The 22,422-nt window shown below is 42.7% G+C and overlaps 1 pseudogene; it reads left to right on the forward strand.

The window, feature by feature from the left end:
- Nucleotides 1–21,565, forward strand: part of LOC134457771 (histone-lysine N-methyltransferase PRDM9-like) — a 43,786-nt pseudogene extending 22,221 nt beyond the window's left edge.
- Nucleotides 21,566–22,422: the final 857 nt, after the last annotated feature.

A 22,422-nucleotide genomic window follows, 5' to 3' on the forward strand; every position in this document is an offset into this window, starting at 1 on the left:
CCTCTGTATCCTGTATTAGGCCATAAAATAAATATGAACCAATAATGAAACCTCTCTCCAGTGACAGCAAAGTCAAGCGAGAGCAGGGTACCATGAGTTCGTCTGATGAGGTGAGTACAAAATGCTACAATATTTATCTATCAATGCTATCTATCTACTCATATGATAATTTGATACAGTATTACATATCACATTAATATGTTTTAATGCTTTATATTACACATCTCTCTGGTGACAGCAGAGTGGAGAGCAGCGTGCACGGAGTTCATCTGATGAGGTGGGTATAAAATACAATACATCATAGATCATAGAGTAGTGTAGAGCAGTGTTTCCCAACCTTTTTTGTCTCGCGTACCCCCTAAACCTCTTAGTTGTGCCATGAGTACCCCCTAATTCATGTTCTATATTGCTTTCTCTGTCCTGGTGTGACTGCTCCATACATATGTTATAATAATAGCATCTTTCCAAGTACCCCCTGCAGTGTGCTCGCGTTCCCCTAGTGGTACACGTACCCCTGGTTGGGAAACACTGGTGTAGAGTATCATTTATCAATCCCGAGCCATCATGCATCACATCTATACTCATCAGAGGTTGCGCTAGACTTTTTCATAGTCGAAAAAAATCCGCCATCACCATCACTATCATGGAATTTTACCATTTTGCATGCACAGTCATGGAATATCATGGAATTTTCCTAACAGTTGAGTAAAAGCAAAAACTTTTTTGTTTGGTGTATAACATTGTTTCTTACTGGTTAAAGGATTTATCCGGAGTTGGAACAAGTTTGCCTGATTTTTGCATGTTTGGGATGAAATACAGTCACTCTAGAGCAAAATCAAGGCAAAAGGATGCGTTTTGAGAAAGTTTGATAATATCACGTTAGCCATATCAGCTATGCAATATGAAAGATGCGGGCATCGTTTTTCGGCGGTTACACACATTTCAAAAACACAACATTTTAACGTGTGGCACAGCTCAAAACAACGTCACACTTACCTCATAATATGTTGAGGGTATCCACACATAAACCGAAGTGTCCAAAGCCCTTCATGTATTCTTGAAAGGTCTGCAGAATGTGTTTTGTGAAGCTACTACCTTGAGAATATCTAAATTACGGTCAAGACAACTATTTGACACTAAAGTCCACCAAGTAGATTGCCGAGTGCGTCGCACCATCAGCTGTGGTTACTCGCTATGGAAATAATCATAGTTGATGATGCGACGCACTCGCTAACAAGGCTAACGTGATATTATCAAACTTTCTCAAAACGCATCCTTTTGCCTTGATTTTGCTCTAGAGTGACTGTATTTCATCCCAAACATGCAAAAATCAGGCAAACTTGTTCCAACTCCGGATAAATCCTTTAAGTTATAGCCTACTATAACGCTTCGCCAGATACAGTTAAGTTTTGCGCTGTAATGTGCAGCATTTTAGGATGCAATGAGCCCACTGAAGTCTGGCGGTGGCTCGGTGTTGGCTCTTAGGATAATCTTAGTTTTCACACTTTAAAAAACTTTTTCACATAATTACTTTTTACCAAAATGGTCATGGAAATTCTGTTTTTTGGGTCTGGAAAGTCATGGAAAATCATGGAATATTATATCTGAATTAGAGTCGGAACCTTAACTCCTTAAGACACACCTTTACAAACTTGCTGTTACCAGAATGGCAATGACCAAGTCGTAGTGCATTACTAAAGGCCCTGTGTTATGTCATAGTATTGTAGTACTATGGTAGTTAACTTTCAGTGACTATTACAGCGTGCCACTGGAGGTACGGCGTGCATTAAGGGGCTAATTATAGCCAACATCACAAGCAAATACAAAGTGCACAGGTAGACACAATCATGGTAGACACACACTCACACAGGACTCAGACAGACAAGACAAATGCACTGCTTCATACATAATCGTGTGTGTGTGATGCACCTAGGAATCCCTCGAGAAGCTGCTGAGAGTGTACTTCAGCCAATCCGAATGGACTGAGTTGTCATTATGGGAAAAGAAGCGCTACAGGAACATGAAAAGGAACCACCTGTTCATGTTATCCATAGGTAAGAACACACACACATTCACATCCACCTGTTCATGTTATCCATAGGTAAGAACACACACACATTCACATCCACCTGTTCACATTATCCATAGGTAATAAATAATAACACACACACACACACTACAGGAACATGAAGATGATCTACCTGCTCATGTGATAGGGAACACACACACACACACAGATTCCCAGCCACCTATGGAGCTGGTCTTCAGATCAGAGGGTTGCAAGTTCGAATCCCACCCTTACTCCTCTCTACACCTCTATCCATGGCTGAGGTGCCCTTGAGCAAGGCACTTAACTGCACACTGCTCCAGAGACTGTAACCAATACCTGTAAATAACTAAGTCTCTTTGGATTTTGAAAAAGCGTCAGGTGATGTTTTGAGATGGCACATCTACTGAGGAAATGCTCCTTTCTCTCTTTTCTCTTTGAATACCGTATACCTCTTCCTCTATCAATCTCTTTCTCATTCATCTTCACCTTCTCTCTTTCTCTCTCTCTCTCTCTCTCTCTCTCTCTCTCTCTCTCTCTCTCTCTCTCTCTCTCTCTCTCAGGTCTACCGTCTAAACCGCCAGCTTTCCTGAATAAGAGGGGCGGAGCCAAACGACAGAGAGCCACGCCCCCACCACCACCAAGCGACACCAGCGACTCCGAGGATGAATGGACTCCCAGCAGCATGGAGAGACCACAACCAGGTCACACACACACACACACACACACACACACACACACACACACACACACATATACACACACACACACACACACACAGAGCATGGAGAGACCACGACCAGGTCTCACACACACACACACACACACACACACACACACACACACACACACACCCAGCATGGAGCGACCACGACCAGGTCACACACACACACACACACACACACACACACACACACCCAGCATGGAGCGACCACGACCAGGTCACACACACACACACACACACACACACACCCAGCATGGAGCGACCACGACCAGGTCACACACACACACACACAACAGGGACGCTGAGGAGGCGTGGACTCAAGCATGGAGAGACCACGACCAGGTCACACACACACACACACACACACACACACACACACACACACACACACACCAGGGACGCTGAGGAGGCGTGGACTCAAGCATGGAGAGACCACAACCAGGTCACACACACACACACACACACACACACACAACAGGGACGCTGAGGAGGCGTGGACTCAAGCATGGAGAGACCACGACCAGGTCACACACACACACACACACACACAACAGGGACGCTGAGGAGGCGTGGACTCAAGCATGGAGAGACCACGACCAGGTTTCTCTCTCTCTCTCTCTCTCTCTCCTAGCATGGAGAGACCACAACCAGGTCACACACACACACACAACAGGGACTCTGAGGAGGCGTGGACTCCAGCCATACCTGTCAACTTTGAGCTCCCAAAATTTGGGAAAATTCCCATGTTTTAAGCCAAATTCCGGGAAATGTTCTAAAGGCCAAATTAGTCAACGGGATGACAGAGACGGATCGGACGGTGCGTTCTACTCTGCTTTTCACAACAGCGCGCGTGCAAAGACAGTCCTGTCTAAAATCCCTCAGCACACGTTTTACAGCGTGCAAACAATGCAATGAAAACAAAACAATGGAATGAGCGCAATGAGTTTCTTCTTGTTGTTTTGTCGCATAAGTTGTGTGTTCGTGCAAAACTTTGTGCTGGTACACAGGGCTGTACGTTAAGCTTTTTCACTAGGAGCACAGGTGCTCCTAAATGAAAAAGTTTAAGAGCACGGATAAAAATTTAGGAGCACAGATACAAATTTAGGAGCACAGATACAAATTTAGGAGCACTCTAAAAATGTCGCAACACTTTTGTTATTGGGGGGGGGGGGGGTGTTTCTTCATCTTCATGCACAATAGCCTAGGCTATATGTCAGTGTTTTTTCCAACACTGGGGTATGGGGTCACCTGGAATTCCAATGGGCTCCCCTGAAATGTCACAGTTCCCATTAATATTACTATTATTAGGCCTATTATTATTATTATTATTATTATTATTAGGCTATTATTATAACTTCGTGATTAAAAGCATGTCAATCACATGCTTACTGAACTAGATTGACTAAATCTTAAACATAGCCTACTACACGTTAATCCAACGGGCTTTATTATAGCCTAGTTTTTGTTTCCTCAAACGCATGGGTTGGAATGGTGTGAAATGAAACTGGAGCAGCAAAATTATCTCACTGTGTTGGCTGCTCTTTTTGATAGCCTACAGCACCGGTAGCTACTGGACCAACTAGACTTTAAATTTGCGCGCACTGCACACTACTTGTGAATGCTCCTCGAACTATATTCTGACTTCATTACTTTGATTGCGATTGCATTTTTTTGCGAAGTCATTGCGAAGACAGCGGTTTGGGAAACGCCAAAACAGCTCAAACAACGACGTCTTTTAAATCACATGAGCTAGCAAACCGAGTGGCTATTTCACTATCGGATTCAAGAGGTTTCCTGTTAGCAATGCAAACTCCCGCATTTGAACGTTTTAAACAGCAGTCCATTTCGAAAAGCTGTAAGAAGTTTTGGCACAGAACATCCGACTGGGAGATGATGCATGCGCGCCTTGTAACTGTTGCCACCAGGGATCTGTGCGAAGCGATTCTGTTTTTTTTCTGAGCTACGGGAGCAGAGATGGCTCAATCTTAGCCAACACGGAATTCAAGCAACATTGACCGTCTTTTTTGAAGTGCGTTCCCAATGGAGTTTGATGCATGCGCACCTTGTAACTGTTGCCCCCAGGGATCTGTGCGAAGCGATTCTGTTTTTGTTCTGAGCTACGGGAGCAGAGATGGCTCAATCTTAGCCAACACGGAATTCAAGCAACATTGACCGTCTTTTATGAAGTGTGTTCCCAATGGAGTTTGATGCTGTCTATCAGACAGGCTGTGGAAAAAATGAGCAGCTCTCGCAATCATGCACTCGAACTAAGGAGCAAAATGCGAATGAAAGGGTTGAAATGCATACTCATACAGGTGCGCCCGTTTTATTTTTCTTTCTCGCACAGTCAAAAATTTAGGCTCAATATGCGACCAATTGGTCGCAATGTACAGCCCTGGTACAGGTTGTGATTAGGTTAATCGCATGATTCGCTGTTCCGAGGCTGTTATATGCGTTGCATGAACTGACGGTTTCTGAGGAAGAGTGGGCGCACAACGACGGAACTCGAGGGTGACAGCTCATATTTTCTAGGCACTTCAATTCTTGGTGGCATCTAGCAATCTTCTGGCAGGTAGCTTGATAAGCAAGACCCTCTGTCTCTCTCTTCAAGAGGGGGTGTGGGTCGTCGGACATGGCCGCGCGTATAATTACTGGACAGACGGTGCCCTTTGTTAATGTGAAAAATCCGGGATATTTCCGGGAAAAATGTCAAATCCGGAAGAAATCGGGAATGGGTCAAAATTGGGTAGTTTCCCAGGAAATTAGGGATGTTTGACAGGTATGACTCCAGCATGGAGAGACCACGACCAGGTTTCTCTCTCTCTCTCTCTCTCTCTCTCTCTCTCTCTCTCTCTCTCTCTCTCTCTCTCTCTCATAACAACATGACTGCTGCTGATGATGATGAAGGTGATGATGATAATGATTCGTGGTGATGATAATGATGGTGGTGCTGATAATGTTGGTGGTGGTGTTGGTGCTGATAATGTTGGTGGTGATGTTGGTGGTGGTGTTTTCCCCTTCCAGCCTCTCGCTCCTTCAGGCCTCCTGCCAGAGTTCCTACTAGACACACAGCTGGTCCTGAGAGAGACACGCCGCCCCAGGTACACACACACACACACACACACACATGCTCACTGACACTACTGTCTATTGGAAATACCTGAGATAACAGGTACACACACACACACACACACATGCTCACTGACACTCCTGTCTATTGGAAATACCTGAGATATTAGGTACGCACTCACACACACACACACACACACACACTGTCTACTGGAGACACATGTACCTGAGATACCCAGGGTGGCCGCGGGTCCTTAAAAAGTCTTAAAAAGTCTTACCGTATTAGCCCGAATATAAGACGATCCTGATTATAAGACGACCCCCCATTTTCAGGCTCATGTTTTGGGGAAAAAAGTCTTTTGAAGACTTAATTTTGTTTCACATTTGAAACTTTTCTCAAAATGCAGTTTTTAATTTGTTGGAAAATCTGAGGCTTTTTACAAAGAACAAATTTCACAATAGAATGTTCATATAATTTCCATGATATAAGACCACAGATGGCTACTCATATCCTTTTCCTTTCTTTACTCACTTCACCTGTCAAGCGCCAATAGGCACCGTAACAGGCTACAGCCGTCTGGGCCCGCCTGTTTAAAGTGCGACGCAACATAGCCTACATTCAGAGTCTGCGCCAGCCAGGCAGGCAACCAGTCCAGTAGAGATTTTGCACAGATTTTGCGAAATGCTTAGTTGACAGCAATATCTAACCAGCAGCCGTCTCGCCAAATCGCCGTTCATTTTATGCATCCAGTTTTCCGTTGGACTGTAGAAACCGAACGTGACCAAAGGCAGATTGACGCATTGCACTTGAAACCCATGCGCTGCCTATCAGGACCACGTTGACATTAAAAGTCCGATTGATATTCATTTCGTACCAAGGGTAAAACTCCTAGTGATTTTATATGAACAAGACAATCACTTGCCCTAACCATTATTCTGTGTTGTTGCATCGTTGCGAGGCATATCGTCGCTTTGTCGCGCACACACAGATGACCATTGATTGGCTTATGACAGCATCCAAAACTTAGCCTACAGGTTGTTCGTCAAATCACCCTTCATTTCTTTAGTCCTAGTGGCGTTATCGGCTGACCAGAGAGAACGACCAAAGCTTTCCTGATGAGACTGTAAAACCAAACACAAATAAAAGCAGAGCAACAAGCCGCGATTGACTTGTGTTTTTCCCCTTGCACTGTCGTCCGCATCGCGTTGACATTGACAGTTGATAGACGTGCGGTGCAACTGTCATAACGAAACAAGCATCTGCAAATTTGATATGGACAAAACAATCTCTTAACCCATCCATTATGGAGTTTTGTGGCATTGTTGTGAAGCATAGGCTAATGGCCGAATTCAGGTAAAGTAAAAAAAAAAAAAAAATTTTTTTTACTTTTTTCTCTAGCGCGCGGAAATAAGACGACCCCCCTTTTTAGAGTACTATTTTTAGAACAAAAAACACGTCTTATATTCGGGCCAATACGGTACATTTTTGCCAAATAAGGCGTTGAAAAGTCTTATTTTGTCTTAAATTTTCAACCCAAATATCTTAAATTTGTGGATCTTAATTTAGGGAGGAAATCGGGAGTTGTAGCCATGTAGTGTAATTTAGAACCTTCGCATTATTGAACAGTCTACTGGCTACAGTCAATTAATGTAAATAACCAATTGGTTTTTGTGCTTGATTTGAACCTGTGTATGATCTTGCGAGTTGGTCTTAATTTCATTTTGGAAAATGGTATTGAAAAGTCTTAAAATGTCTTAATTTTGACTTGGTAAAACCTGTAAACGCCGCGAGTTGGTCTTAATTTTATTTGGAAAATGGTATTAAAAAGTCTTAAAATGTCTTAATTTCAAACCTGTAGACACCCTGGATACCAGGTGCACACACACAAACACATGCTCACTGACACTACTGTCTATTGGGAATAACTGAGATATCAGGTACACACACACATGCACACACACATTGTCTACTGGAGACATCGGAGATATCAGGTACACGCACACACAAACTGACATAGTCTACTGGAGATTAGACCAGTTAGAAAATGTGTGTAAATGTTGCGGCCAAATAAGATGTTAAATCAAGAAACAGTAGCAACGTATAGCAGCAGTTGTCTGTGTATGTCTGTCTCTGTGTCTCTAAACCAACTGTTGTCTTCTCCATTAGCCAAGCACCAACAGGTCTTCAGAGCCAGTCAGCAGTCAGACCTCTGATCTGGGTAGCGGGGACAGACAGCCTCCTCAGCCAATCATCAGTCGAGGCAGCGGGGACAGACAGCCTCCTCAGCTAATAAGCAGCCAGAGCAGCCAACCCCAACCAATCAGCAGCACTGCTCCGTGTCTTCAGGCATTAGGGGAGGGTTCAGTACAACAGGACACAGAGAACAACAAGCTGGTATCATCACACACACACACACACACACACACACACACACACACACACACACACACAGAGCATGTGATGTTTCTGGTCCCTTCGCATTTTATTCTTCAATTATTGTGCATAGTAATCTGCACCGTACACAAAGAAACACACACACTTACCTGAAACAGGTGTGAATAAGGAGATAATCTTGATAAAAAAATATTTGTGAAATGATTTTGTGTCATCGCTATTGTGAATGAGTAGATGGACTTAATAACCAAATAAATAATGTTAATTATGAAATAAATATTGTCATTGTGTCATTGTTGTTGTTCCTCAGGTGTGCAGCAGAGAGTCGGGCAGAGAGAGAGCAGGACTGGAGAGTTGGGATGGAGAGGCAGCCAGAAACCAAGTGAACACAGCAATGACTCCTGGTAAATAAGAATCACACACACACACACACACACACACTTCCCCACATAGCAAGTAAAACTAGGAATGCAATGCAGACCTTCATCAATGAAGCGGTTTGATAGAACATTTTGAGTATGTTACACCCTTTTTTTTCAAGTGTTTCTGTCTTGTTTTTGTGGAGAACACTGCAACAAAACCTTATAAATAAGGATCTTGCGCACGCACACACACACACACACACACACACACACACACACACACACACACACACACTTCCCGACCTAGCAAATAAAACAATGGAACCATATTCAACACAGATTGGGCTCCATCTCAGCGACTAGACCCAGGCATGACTGGAGCATTCAGCATATTCTTCAGAGCTTTTTTTTTTTTGTGCACAAAGTGACGTTTTGACGCACCTGTGTCTTCCTCAGAGTCACCGAGACGCAGGCATAGTACTCAGGTGGTATAGTAGAAAAAAGATTTATTCAATGTACTGTATATGCTGTAAAATGTTATTGTATCAACAGCTAACAGATTTGTTCTCTTTTGTGTGTGTGTGTGTGTGTGTGTGTGTGTGTGTGTGTGTGTGTGTGTGTGTCCAGGTGTATCTAAGAGAGAGTGGTTGAAGCAGCAGGAAGCCCAGCTGAAGGACTACAGGCGTGGAGGCAGCCTGAGGAACAAACCCAGAATTAGTTACACAGAGGAGGAAGAACCCAAAGATGAGGACTACTTCTGTAAGACACACACACACATGTACACACACACCTGCATACACACACACCTGCGTACCAAATCCAGAGCTAACCACACAGGGGAGACTGCTTCTGTAAGACACACACACACCAGTGGTGTAGTCTACTTTTTTGAAGTCTGTATACTGTATATTTGAGCATTTTTTGAAGTGGGTATACTGTATATATTTGTGCTATTCAAAACAATGGATCAATCAATTTTGGTGGGTATACTGAAATCCCTGAAATTTAGAAGTGGGTATACTCCGTATACCCGCATTCTACGTAGACTACACCACTGACACACACACACGCGCACACACACACACACACACCTGCGTACCAGGGCTTGACACTAACACCCGCAGGCTAGCCAAATTCGGGTGAATTTCGGCATTGGCTAGTAGATACCGAAGGTTCACTAGCCATTCTGGCGGGTCCGTTACTATTCTGAATGATGAGGCACCGCATTTTGTAGTTTTTTTCCCCCGGACCGTCTTTGCTACAAAAGCAATACAATGTGCTTTCGCAAGCCTACAATACCCATGAAGCACCTGTGTCACGTCGTGTCACCTGTGTCTCACGTACGCCAAGAATCTGATAGAGCTAGTCTTGAAGAGGAGTATCAGCGAGCTACCGGCACATCAGCGTGTGTTTGGAAATGTCACTGAAAACCCTCACATGAAAATAAAGTAGCGAAGTTCATCTCAACTGACTTGTTTTGCGATCTGTCATTAGTACAATACAGTAGTGGACATTAAAATGACCAAGGCGAGAGGAAAACACGTCAGTCAGTCTGTCTTGTGAAAGTCTCAAGACTAATTAGCGCAGTGATAAGACAAGGACACGCCATTAATAATGTTCGGTTTAAATTATTTTCTGATTTGCCTGTATGTCTTCATACCTTAATATTCCTCCATGTTTCTCGTGCTGTTGTTCCCGACTGTCAAACCGGGCTTAAACAACACACAGAAGTAGCCTTCCAGACTGCACAAAAGCATGTCCCATGTCCCTTCGCAGGTGACTGTCTCGCCTAGCATCCGTTTGTATTTTAAACAACTCAATATTAAACGGAATGAAAGGAAGTTGTAGCCCCTTCTGTAGTTACCGCATCTGTGTGTGTCTAGTAGATAGCCTACTTCTATAAGAAAATATTCCAGAAGAGGTGTTATTCCACATCCATGACCGAGGACACGCGAACTTGGCAATGACTTTGCGCTATCTACTTTGCGCATTCAATTTGGATGGCGACCTCCACAGATTGGCCTATATGATATGAAGAAAGTGCCCTTCAGATCAAAGACGAAAATATTTTGCTCTCGTGTAGCTTAGCCTACATTTGTGCCCTTCTTCAACACTGTGCTTGGTGTTATACTCTGAACACTCTGCAAGAACACTCTGCATGGTCAATATAGGCTATGCCATTCCTCAGATCAGTAAATCTGTTCTTTCCATAGCATGCATGCATGGACCAGTTAATAGGCCTAACAATTCTAATTATTAGGCCCTATAGCATATTATATTATACTGTATTCAGGGTGTATGCAGGGTTTTAAAAAGTATTAAAAGGTGATAAATTAAAAAGCCAAAATGTAATGGCCTTAAAAGTTGTAAATTTGCTTAAAATGTATTATTTTTTAGAAAAAATAGGTACCGTATTTTTCGGACTACAAGTCACACTTTTTTTCATGGTTTGGCTGGACATGCGACATATACTCTGGTGCGACATATATATGGTTTTTTTTTCTCCACCGGAGAGCACTATGTGCGCAACTAGGCCTATGTTGTGTTGCCTAATACCACTGATAGAACAAATGTTACAACTTACCACAACAAAAAATAGCATTTACAATGACGACTGAATAGAAATATACCACCCAAAAGAAGTTAATATAGCCTACTGCTGAGTTCAAGCTGAAAGTAATTAAATATGCAGCCGAAAATGGCAATAGGGCAGCTGAACGAAAGTTTGGATGCAATGGAAAACTGTTTGGGGACTGGAGAAAAGCGGAGGAAAATGTGCATGTTGTGAAAAAAGAAAAAGAAAAAGCTATCTGAAGATTCAAGGCCCACGTCTAGAAGAAGAGCTGAATACAGGACAAATGTTCTCGAACAACGCGCGCACTGCGAGTCAACGGTCTTGTTACTGGCTCCATGACATTGCCAAAGAAATGAATAGGACTTTTTGCAGAAGTCAGGGACCTCGTGGATTTATCGCGTTATGCAATGCAATCCCCTCTCGTGGATTTATTTGCGCTATGCAACGCAATCGCCTCTATCCGAGAACGTGCGTCTGTGTTATTAAAGACAGTCAGCCGACTTCCAGGTGAAAATCGGTCATTTCCGCGAGTTTCTGACAAACGAGCACAACGTGACACTACCATAGGCTACACAACATGGATGAAATCCCCCTCACCTTTGATACCGTCATGGGCTGAAGTCTCAGAAAAGGGGGTAAAGAAAGGCGTGCTCTGGAGACGGAACAAAGTTGCCTCGAACCCTCCCACGGTCCAAACGCAAAACAATGCCGAAAATTGAATGTTGTTCTGACTACAGGGCAACATGGCGCGTTATCACTGTTTCTTCTTCTTTTTCTTTTTGTGGTTTTATGGCGGTTGGCAAACCATCTTAGTTGGTGCATTACCACCACCTCTGAATGCGTTGCCACTGCTTCAGATAATGGTTTATAAAACAATGCCGTCTGAGCAGCAGCTTACCATGCGCCAGCTATCACAACATAGATTCCATGGATAGAATAACCTTTCAAAAATGTGCGACGATTAGTCCGGTGCGACGTATATATGTTTTTTTCATCTTCAAAATGCATTTTTGGGCCGTTGCGACTTAAACTCCGGAGCGACATATAGTCCAAAAAATACGGTATTATTTTTTGTTGTACCATTTTGACAAAAAATGGATTGATTCTGTATCTGAGAGCAGTATGAGGGGCAGTCATGGTTATGCGGTTAGGGCGTCAGGTTGCCAACCTGCCAGGTTAGTGAGGGGACTAATTAACCAGTGCTCTCCCCCATCCTCCTACATGACTTGGGTACCCTGAGCATGGTACCGTCCAGCCGCACTGCTCCCTTTCGGGCATCTTTTTGCAAAAAACGAAAGGGTAATGTTAAGGAGGTAGAAATTACAAAAGATGTCTTGTTAGTACTTGCATCGGAGTGTCGTGATGGTTGTAAAAAAAAATCTAAAGTTCGTGAAAAAGGGTATTAAATGGTAGTAAATTTGACTTCAAGATTGGTGTATATACCCTATATTGTATTATATTATATTATATTATATTTAAGGCTGTAACGATATTGCATCGAACCAAGGGATCGCGGTACGCAGACCCACGAACCCCTATCGCGACCCTTCCTCACAGAATCGCGATGTGCCCTTTTAAAGTTGTTATCCGTCTGTCTAGAACACAACAGTCAACATGCAGGCAAAAAGACATATGCGCTTAAAAAGACAAGTAGAAAAAGGGCGCACATGTGCGAGTAACTACATTCACCCCTTTCTCTTATGAAATGCTCCGTCCAACCAGCATGTGCATTCGTTGTTATCCATTGCCTGAGCAACCTCCGTGAGACGAAAAACTTGGGCAAACATCGGAAGGTGAAGTAGAAATGATCAACAGACCAAGAAAGCTTTTATAAACGTGTCAAGATATTTTGACTCACGCATGCGCGATGTAGGCTATGGCGAGTGGAGTGTGACGTTGGAGCAGAGAGAGAGAGAGAGAGAGAGAGAGAGATGCTCCGCCTGTCAATATCCATAAACCAGCCTGGAATCGCTAGTAAGGGAGGTGCCCGAAGTCGGACGAACGTTGAGGTCGACAAGCAGGAGGATATTTGGCAGCATAATTTCTTCCCCGTGTTAGGCTACTAGTGATTGTAAAATTACTGCCTGCAGAAAGCGTGCTCCATTTCAGCATCTGCATTCATTCTCGCTCTTGACAAAATGTCAAATCACAAAACAAAACAAAATATGTGCGCGCAGTGAGAACTAACTGAGATTCATTTCGAGTTTTGATTGTAGGCTACGGGCATGCGCTGCTGCACGATCAAAGAAAAGCTACGAAAATATTTAACATCAAAATACGACATGTTTCCTGAAGACATAGGCTATGACCAGGGTTGTTTTCAGTCAATGATTGGATATTAATTGGATAGGCTTAATGTTTGATAAAGTAAGACAGCTGTCAATGACCATACACCTGACCCTTCTCTATCTATCTCTCTCTCTCTCTCTCTCTCTCTCTCTCTCTCTCTCGATATGATCTTAGCCTATATAAGCCTTTTTCCTTGGTGAACTAATATCCCTTATTTCTCTGTGTTGTATTTTGATGTCAACACCTGGGAACAGGTTGCAGTGGTAGCCTATATCTGCAACATCATTTAGCCTTGTAAACCAACAAAATAAATATAGGCAGGTAAATGCAAAAAATGATTAATTACAGAGTGTGTGTATATATATATATATATATTTATTTTTATTTTTTTGAGAAATCGTGGGGCATATCGAACCGTGGGTCATATATCGTGATACAAACCGAATCGTGGGTTGGGTGTATCGTTACAGCCTTAATTATATTATATATTATATTATGTTGTGTTATGTTATATTAGCCTACATTATATTACAGCCTATTATATAATTATAATTAAAGCTGCTATGATGGTTAAGAAAATTATGGCTAGTGAAAAGGCCCAATGGCTAGTGAGTCAGGAAAACCACTTGCCAAAATGGCTGGTAAGTGAAAAAGTTAGTGTCAAGTAGGACTGGGCGGTTAATCGAGTTTTACGGTTTCTCGAGAAGTTTTATGAAATCGATTAATATTTTGACATATCGAATATCTCGAGTTTAGGCTGTAAATGCGTAAGATTTCGCCACTCTGATTTCCCTTCTGTGCTGTGGAGCGGTCCGCCCCGCCTCCTCCTTGCGTGTGTTTCCCCCCAACAGAGCTGGCTCCCCTCCCCCTGCTCCTCCTCCTCCTCCCCCTCCCCTTGCGTGTAGCGGCGTGTGTTTGTGTTGATAAACTCTTTCAACATGGCGGCCACAGAAGAAGCCGAAACAGCAGAATTTGTTCCAAAGAAAAGGACGAACCGCTCAATAATATGGCGTTATTTCGGATTTAGAGCCTCTGATGACGAGCATCTCTATAAGAGGCTTTGTCCGTTGGTCCGTCCGTCCGTGACGCTTTTTGTCAGACATCTTTGTCCCATACAACCAGAGTGGGGTAAACCGGCTGTGCTAATACAGCCGTGATGCGTTTCCCAATCATTGGAAACCGCTTCGAAATGATAATAAACAACTAAAATATGATTTAAGTGTTTCTAGAAAGTCACCACTGTTTTTATAAGTGCATACAGTGACACTAATAAGCGTTTATTACTGCCGTTTTCTGTTTATCACCGCTGCATACTGACGATGCACCCCTCGCTTCACAAATAGTGCCGTCTAGGAACAAAGACCGGTTTATTTTCGTTCCGCCTGGAAGCGGTCCGGAGCAACGGGCCTGACTCCTGTCTGACTCTAGTCTAGCCTTTGATCTCACATGGTTTAAGCATTTTGATGCTTTGTTATATTTTTTTTAATTTTTGTACATATTATCTTCCTTAAAATAACAAACAGAACAAAAAATGACATTGTAATTTCAACATTGAACATCTTTTGGCAGAGCTTTAAAAAAAAAAAACTTTGCTTGGATTTTTTTTTTTTTGCACTTAAATAAAAAGAAAAACCTTTGCTGAATTTCGTGGGGTTTTTTTTCCCTTGCATAGATATCGAGATATATATCGTATATCGAGATATAGCAGACACTAATCGAGATTATTGTTTTTCTCAATATCGCCCAGCCCTAGTGTCAAGCACTGCTGCGTACACACACATGCGTACACACACACCTGACTGCAAAATCCAGAGCTAGTCACACAGGGAATCATAAACCAAAAAATGAGATCACTTCTGTAAGAGCTTGGGGATAGACCTCCGGCAGTCAGCAGCATCAGTGTAGGGCTCTAAATTAACACCTGCCAACGCTCCAAAGGCTGTTGATAATTCAGTTTGGCTGGTAGCAAAGAAAACGTACCAGCCCCGGCTGGTAAGATTTTTACATCAAGGAGCCAAATTGGCCGGTGATGAGAAAAATGTATAGCCTAGGTAATCTACTCACTCCTCTGTAAGAGTTTGGAGATATACGTACCTCTGGCCGTCATCTGCAACTACGTAGGCCCAGGTTTGATGAGGGATATATCTTATCATTTCAGTTATTCACCTTTCATTGCCCTTGTACAAACTAAAGAGCCTGAACACATCGGTCTCCCTCCTATTGTCTGCAGCGGGCATGAAAATCCCTCACCAAAATGGGCCATTTTTGTGAATCATGCAGATCTGTGAATACAAAGATATTTGTTTGTGTGTGGGGTGTTGGGGATTAGGGATGGCGAAAATTGAAAAAACTCTTAACCGGTTACTGAGACCGGTGGTTAACCGGTTAACCGGTAATCTTAAATTTTAAAACGTTTGCGTGCCTGATATGCACTGCACATTTTTATTTTTCACATAAGCCTTTTTTTTGTTGCGCCGACAGGACCTGCCATGTCCAGCCATTGTTGCCAGATGGAAAATGCTGAAATATCGTACTAAAACCTCAAAATATCGTTTTTTTGGGAGGAAATTATTATTATAATTATTAATATTATGACAACCGGTTAACCGATGGCAGAACATTTTAACCGGTTAAAGTTGACCCGGTCGATTATCGGTTAACCGGTTACCGGTTAACATCCCTAGTGGGGATTCGAGCGAGCCACAACCTACAATGACGATTGACCAATCACCGCATGTGTAGATGTGTCAGTGCAGCCAATAAGGAGTTCATATCTTTAGCCAAGAGCCAGTTATTGGCTGCACACTGACACATTCTTACCTTTTACACCTCTTTGCATACAGATTTTGGAGTGTGAAGGCTTTTTCATTGATTCATCTTTTTTGTTCTTGTGTGCAGTCTGTGAGGATTGTGAAGATTTCTTCATTGAGGAGTGCTGGATCCACGGCCCCCCCGTCTTCATCCCTGACACCCCGGCACCAGTGGGGGTCCCAGACCGAGCCAGACTCACCCTTCCCCCTGGACTGGAGGTCAGCAAGTCCCACATCCCCAACGCAGGACTGGGGGTCTTCAACCGGGGCCAGGAGATAGCCAGAGGAACTCACTTTGGACCCTACGAGGGAGAAGTCATGGAGAAGGACCAGGCCATCGAGAGCGGATACTCATGGGTGGTGAGAGACACACACACACACACACACACACACCATAAACAATGGATACTCTTGGATGGTGAGACATGCACACTCACATACACACAGCATAGAAATGTATACTCTTGTGGTGAGACACATACGCACACATAAATATGTACCATAGACAATGTACATACTTTGGGGGTGCGATGGTATACACCAAAGCACATACTTATGACAAATTCATTAACCCATTGACGCAACATCAGGCATCAATGGGTTAATTAAAGCTTTATGCAACCCAACACCTACAGAGTATTTGGTGTGTGTGTGTGTGTATTTGGTGTGTGTGTGTGTGTATTTGGTGTGTGTGTGTGTGTAAATGTTGTCACAGGTTTACAAGAGCCGCCACACAGACAAGTATGTAGATGCGAAGAGGGAGACTCACTCAAACTGGATGAGGTGAGACCTGATTTCAACACTTTAGAGTTCTCCGTCTGCTGTTAAACAGTCAAGTAACAAAAATCAATTCATTCTTTGTGAACATCCAATTAAACACTTCAACATAATGGCATAATAAAATAAAAAATATAATATCAGCAAACAAATGATGATCAGTTTGGTGTATTGCTGTTCGTATTATATTCAAGCATAAATGACAGCTCAAAAGATGTGTAATTTTTTCCGTTCATGTTGATTAGGTAAGCAACATATAAACACTATTCACGTGTCTTTTTTCATTTGAATTGTGATTGCATGTGAACTTTCATGTTGAGTCAGTAAGCTATAGGCCGCATGTCACTATTACTATTATTATTCACTATTTCTATACACACATGTCTTGTGTCATTTGAATTGTGATTGGTTGTTGTCTGTCAGAATGTTTAGTGTGATTGGTTGCTGTGAGCCAGGTAGATGACCTGTCACCTGTGGTTGGTTGTTGTGTGCTAGGTATACATGAGTTCTAAATTTTGTTTATAACCTGACTGCGCAAACCTAGCTGTGCACAACTCAACCTCTGATTGTTGGAAAACGCTGTCGGTCAAAAAATTAGAGATGAACTGTGGTTGGTTGTTGTCTGTGAGGTATATGAACTGTCACCTCCCTAACCATTAGGCTAAGGCTGATCCATAATGTCACCTGTGATTGGTTGCTGTGAGCCAGGTATATGAACTGTGGTTGGTTGCTGTCTGGCAGGTATATGAACTGTGGTTCGTTGTTGTGTGCCAGGTATGTGAACTGCGCTCGTGACAGTGAGGAGCAGAATCTGGTGGCGTTTCAGTACAGAGGAGGGATTGTGTATCGCTGCAGTCGGCCCATTGTTCCTGGTGAAGAACTGCTGGTCTGGTATGGAGAAGACTACGCCAAAGAGCTGGGCATCACATTCGACTACCTCTGGGACGTCAAGAGCAGCGCTAAAGGTAGGTCACTATCAATCAGATAGCCAATGACATGTTGGGATGGGATATCGGTGTATCGGTATCGAGTTCAGATATTAACATAATTCAGAGATCGGATCGGATCGGAATTTTCCCAAAGTATATGAATTTTCCCAGGACTGATATTGAGCCGGGTGTAATGTTAATTTGAAGTCATAACACTTGCATATTAGTTTTCAGGATGGGATTGTTACTTTTCTACGTGTTACTTTTACTTATGAATGGGTTTCCTGTTCTTCTGACTTCCTTTTCTGACCAAATAGTCATCTTGGGCCTACCTCAAGTTGAAATTCATGCATATATGAGGTTGTAGTATCGGTATCGGCAGATATCCAAATTTAAATATCGGGATCGGATTGGAAGTGAAAAAAATGTGTATCGGGCATCCCTAATCACATGCTAAGAAACATTCGACTACCTCTGGGATGTCAAGGGCAGAACCAAAGGTAGGCCACTATCAGACTCCACGTACCAGTAAAGAGTAGCCAATCACATGATCAGGAATCTATCTGTAGAGCAGCACTAAAGGTTATTCCTTATATCAACCAATTACATGCTATGGAACATTCAAGGTTAACCTATCACCTTTTTTGGAACATTTAAGATTAAACAAGCACATGTGTATTCTAACTGACTAACCAGTCCCATGGTGTGGAGTCTAAATGATATATAAATACAGTCACAAACAGCAACACACACACGTTATAAATACAATTTTACAATTACAACACCAATGCGAATTTGAACTTTATACAAAATATAGTTACATAAAGAATCAAGGGTTACATACAAAGAGTTACATACAGCACGATTTATGAGTGCCATTTTACAGTTACAATTGCGCAATTGACACCTTAAAAATTACAGTGCTGACGATTTCAGAAAGTAATACTGAACGTCATACTGAATATGTAAGCTGAAGTGAATTGTCATGTTTTATAGAGTGTATAGGATGACACTTATGTGTTAAGATCCTTAATTTGTGTTTTTCTCTTCATGTCTCTAGAGGTGTCTGTTGCGTCTCAGGTATTCTCCTGTTCTCTGTGTTCGTTTGCCTACACGGCTCAAATCTACCTGCACAAACACATCAAGAGAATCCATCCAGACGAGTATATGCGTCTGCTGAGGACTGGAGAGATCAGATCAGAGGCTTTGTTACCATCTGAAGGCAGAATCCAACACGCACACCAAACCACAACTGGGGCGTCCAGACCAGTCACACAGCCGTCTTCAGAACAGCAAGGAGCACATGACCAGAGACGACAGCAGAACACTCACACAGGAGAGAAGAAACACCACTGCACTCAGTGTGGCAAGAGTTTCACTAGAGAGGACCAGTTAAAACAACACCAGCGCACTCACACAGGAGAGCGGCAGTTTCACTGCACTCAGTGTGGCAAGAGTTTCAATAGAGAGGACAATTTAAAACAACACCAGCGCATTCACACAGGAGAGTGGCCGTATCACTGCACTCAGTGTGGCAAGAGTTACACTACAGAACAAAATTTAAGAACACACCAGCGCACTCACACAGGAGAGCGGCCGTATCACTGCACTCAGTGTGGCAAGAGTTTCACTCGAGTGCAACATTTAAAAGCACACCAGCGCACTCACACAGGAGAGCGGCCGTATCACTGCACTCAGTGTGGCAAGAATTTCACTAGAGAGGACAGTTTAAAACAACACCAGCGCACTCACACAGGAGAGCGGCCGTATCACTGCACTCAGTGTGGCAAGAGTTTCACTGATGAGAGTAATTGTAAAAGACACCAGCGCACTCACACAGGAGAGCGGCAGTTTCACTGCACTCAGTGTGGCAAGAGTTTCAATAGAGAGGACAATTTAAAACAACACCAGCGCATTCACACAGGAGAGCGGCCGTATCACTGCACTCAGTGTGGCAAGAGTTACACTACAGAACAAAATTTAAGAACACACCAGAGCACTCACACAGGAGAGCGGCCGTATCACTGCACTCAGTGTGGCAAGAGTTTCACTCAAGTGCAACATTTAAAAGCACACCAGCGCACTCACACAGGAGAGCGGCCATATCACTGCACTCAGTGTGGCAAGAGTTTCACTCAAGTGCAACATTTAAAAGCACACCAGCGCACTCACAAAGGAGAGCGGCCGTATCACTGCACTCAGTGTGGCAAGAATTTCACTAGAGAGGACAGTTTAAAACAACACCAGCGCACTCACACAGGAGAGCGGCCGTATCACTGCACTCAGTGTGGCAAGAGTTTCACTGATGAGAGTAATTGTAAAAGGCACCAGCGCACTCACACAGGAGAGCGGCCGTATCACTGCACTCAGTGTGGCAAGAGTTTCACTGGTGAGAGTAATTGTAAAAGACACCAGCGCACTCACACAGGAGAGCGGCCGTATCACTGCACTCAGTGTGGCAAGAGTTTCACTCTAATGCAACATTTAAAACAACACCAGCGCACTCACACAGGAGAGCGGCCGTATCACTGCACTCAGTGTGGCAAGAGTTTCACTCAAGATGGAGATTTAAAAAAACACCAGCGCACTCACACAGGAGAGCGACCGTATCACTGCACTCAGTGTGGCAAGAGTTTCAATAGAGAGGACAATTTAAAACAACACCAGCGCATTCACACAGGAGAGCGGCCGTATCACTGCACTCAGTGTGGCAAGAGTTTCACTTACAGTGGAGATTTAAAACAACACCAGCACACTCACACAGGAGAGCGGCCGTATCACTGCACTCAGTGCGGCAAGAGTTTCACTCAAGGTGGAGATTTAAAAAAACACCAGCGCACTCACACAGGAGAGCGGCCGTATCACTGCACTCAGTGTGGGATGACATTCACTCAGTCTAGTAGTTTAAAGAGACACAAGTGCTCTCACAGGACAGAGACCTGATGACTCTCTTGCTGATCAAGACCTTCACCTCATGTCCAAGAGGACAAACGTGCCAGCACTAAGAATCTGTCAAGCATTCCGGAACACAGAATGATTTTTAAAAGTTTCAACTGCCATTTTTAACTGACTTTTAAGACTGACTGTTCTGATTGGTATTTAAAATTGTAAAATGTGTACTGTATCATATGTATAACACCAAACTGCATAATTAACAGGGATATATTGATGATGAACAAATTAATGAACACCGAATATGAAAAATCACTTTGGGGGTTGTACTGTCCATTGACTTGCACGATGGACACTTCTATTTAATATACAGCATTCCTTAGTGTTGGGTCATGTAAATATTCTAATATTTTGTGTAACATTACATAACAAAATGTTTTACCTTACATTTCAAAGTGTCACTTGTTAGGTAGATTTGTTAAATTTTAATGATGAATTGTTGGGGAGTGTAAATATTTTAATAATCTGTCTTAGCAAATTGATATTGATATGATATTGCTGTGATTGATTTAAGTGATTTTACTTTAAATATCATTGATATGATATAGCTAAGATTGATATAAGTGATTTTACTCTAAATATCAATGTGTGTATGCAAACAGGCCTGATGAAGTTAAATAAAATGTGGAATAGAGAGTAGGCTGCTGCATGTGGTTCCTTGATGTGGAGAGATCATTTACCAGTATATCAGATATAGTGATGTGTAATACATACTTATAGTAGATATAGTAATTCATAATATTTATAGTAGATCATTAATTCCTACTGTTTATAGTTGATATAATAATGTATAATATATAGTATATATTTAATCCATACTGTTATTTATAATAGCAGATACCATGCACAGCAATTATGAGTACACCCCTGTTGAAAAGTAACAAATTGAACAATATTCTAATAAACACAATTTATTCTCAAAATGCTCATAGAGTTAGTTTAATACAACATCTTTCGATCTTACGACAGAAAAATAAGGTCAATAGTATAAGTTGAATGACATACCGGGTATAACTTACATCAGTGTTTCTCAACTAGTGGGTCGCGACCCAAAAGTGGGTCGCAGAGGGGTCATGGGTGGGTCGCAGAGCCATGGTGTTAAAAAAATCATAATTCATTGATTCGCTAAAACAAAAAAAACATCAACTTTTCCTGCAACAATTTACAACTTTTATTTTGATAGGCGATTGAACTTGTGTCATCTGTCGTCATAGATAAAATCAGAATGTTTATGCGCGATAGTAGCGTGCAACCAGTCATTCGAGTATCGCTAAAAAAAATTGGGTCGCGACTGAATGAGATTGGAAAATGGTGGGTCCCAAGACTGTTCCAGTTGAGAACCACTGACTTACATGACAAATGATGCTGGTGCAAAAGTGAGTACACCCCTATGTTAAACTCCTAGAGAGTGTCTGAGAAGGAGCCGTGTTGGCTCGAAATTGAAAGGCAGGTCATTGGTGTGCATTTCATCCTTGCCTGACATTGAACTTTTA

The sequence above is a fragment of the Engraulis encrasicolus genome, chromosome 11 (genome assembly GCF_034702125.1).
Source record: "Engraulis encrasicolus isolate BLACKSEA-1 chromosome 11, IST_EnEncr_1.0, whole genome shotgun sequence".
Lineage (NCBI taxonomy): Eukaryota > Metazoa > Chordata > Actinopteri > Clupeiformes > Engraulidae > Engraulis > Engraulis encrasicolus.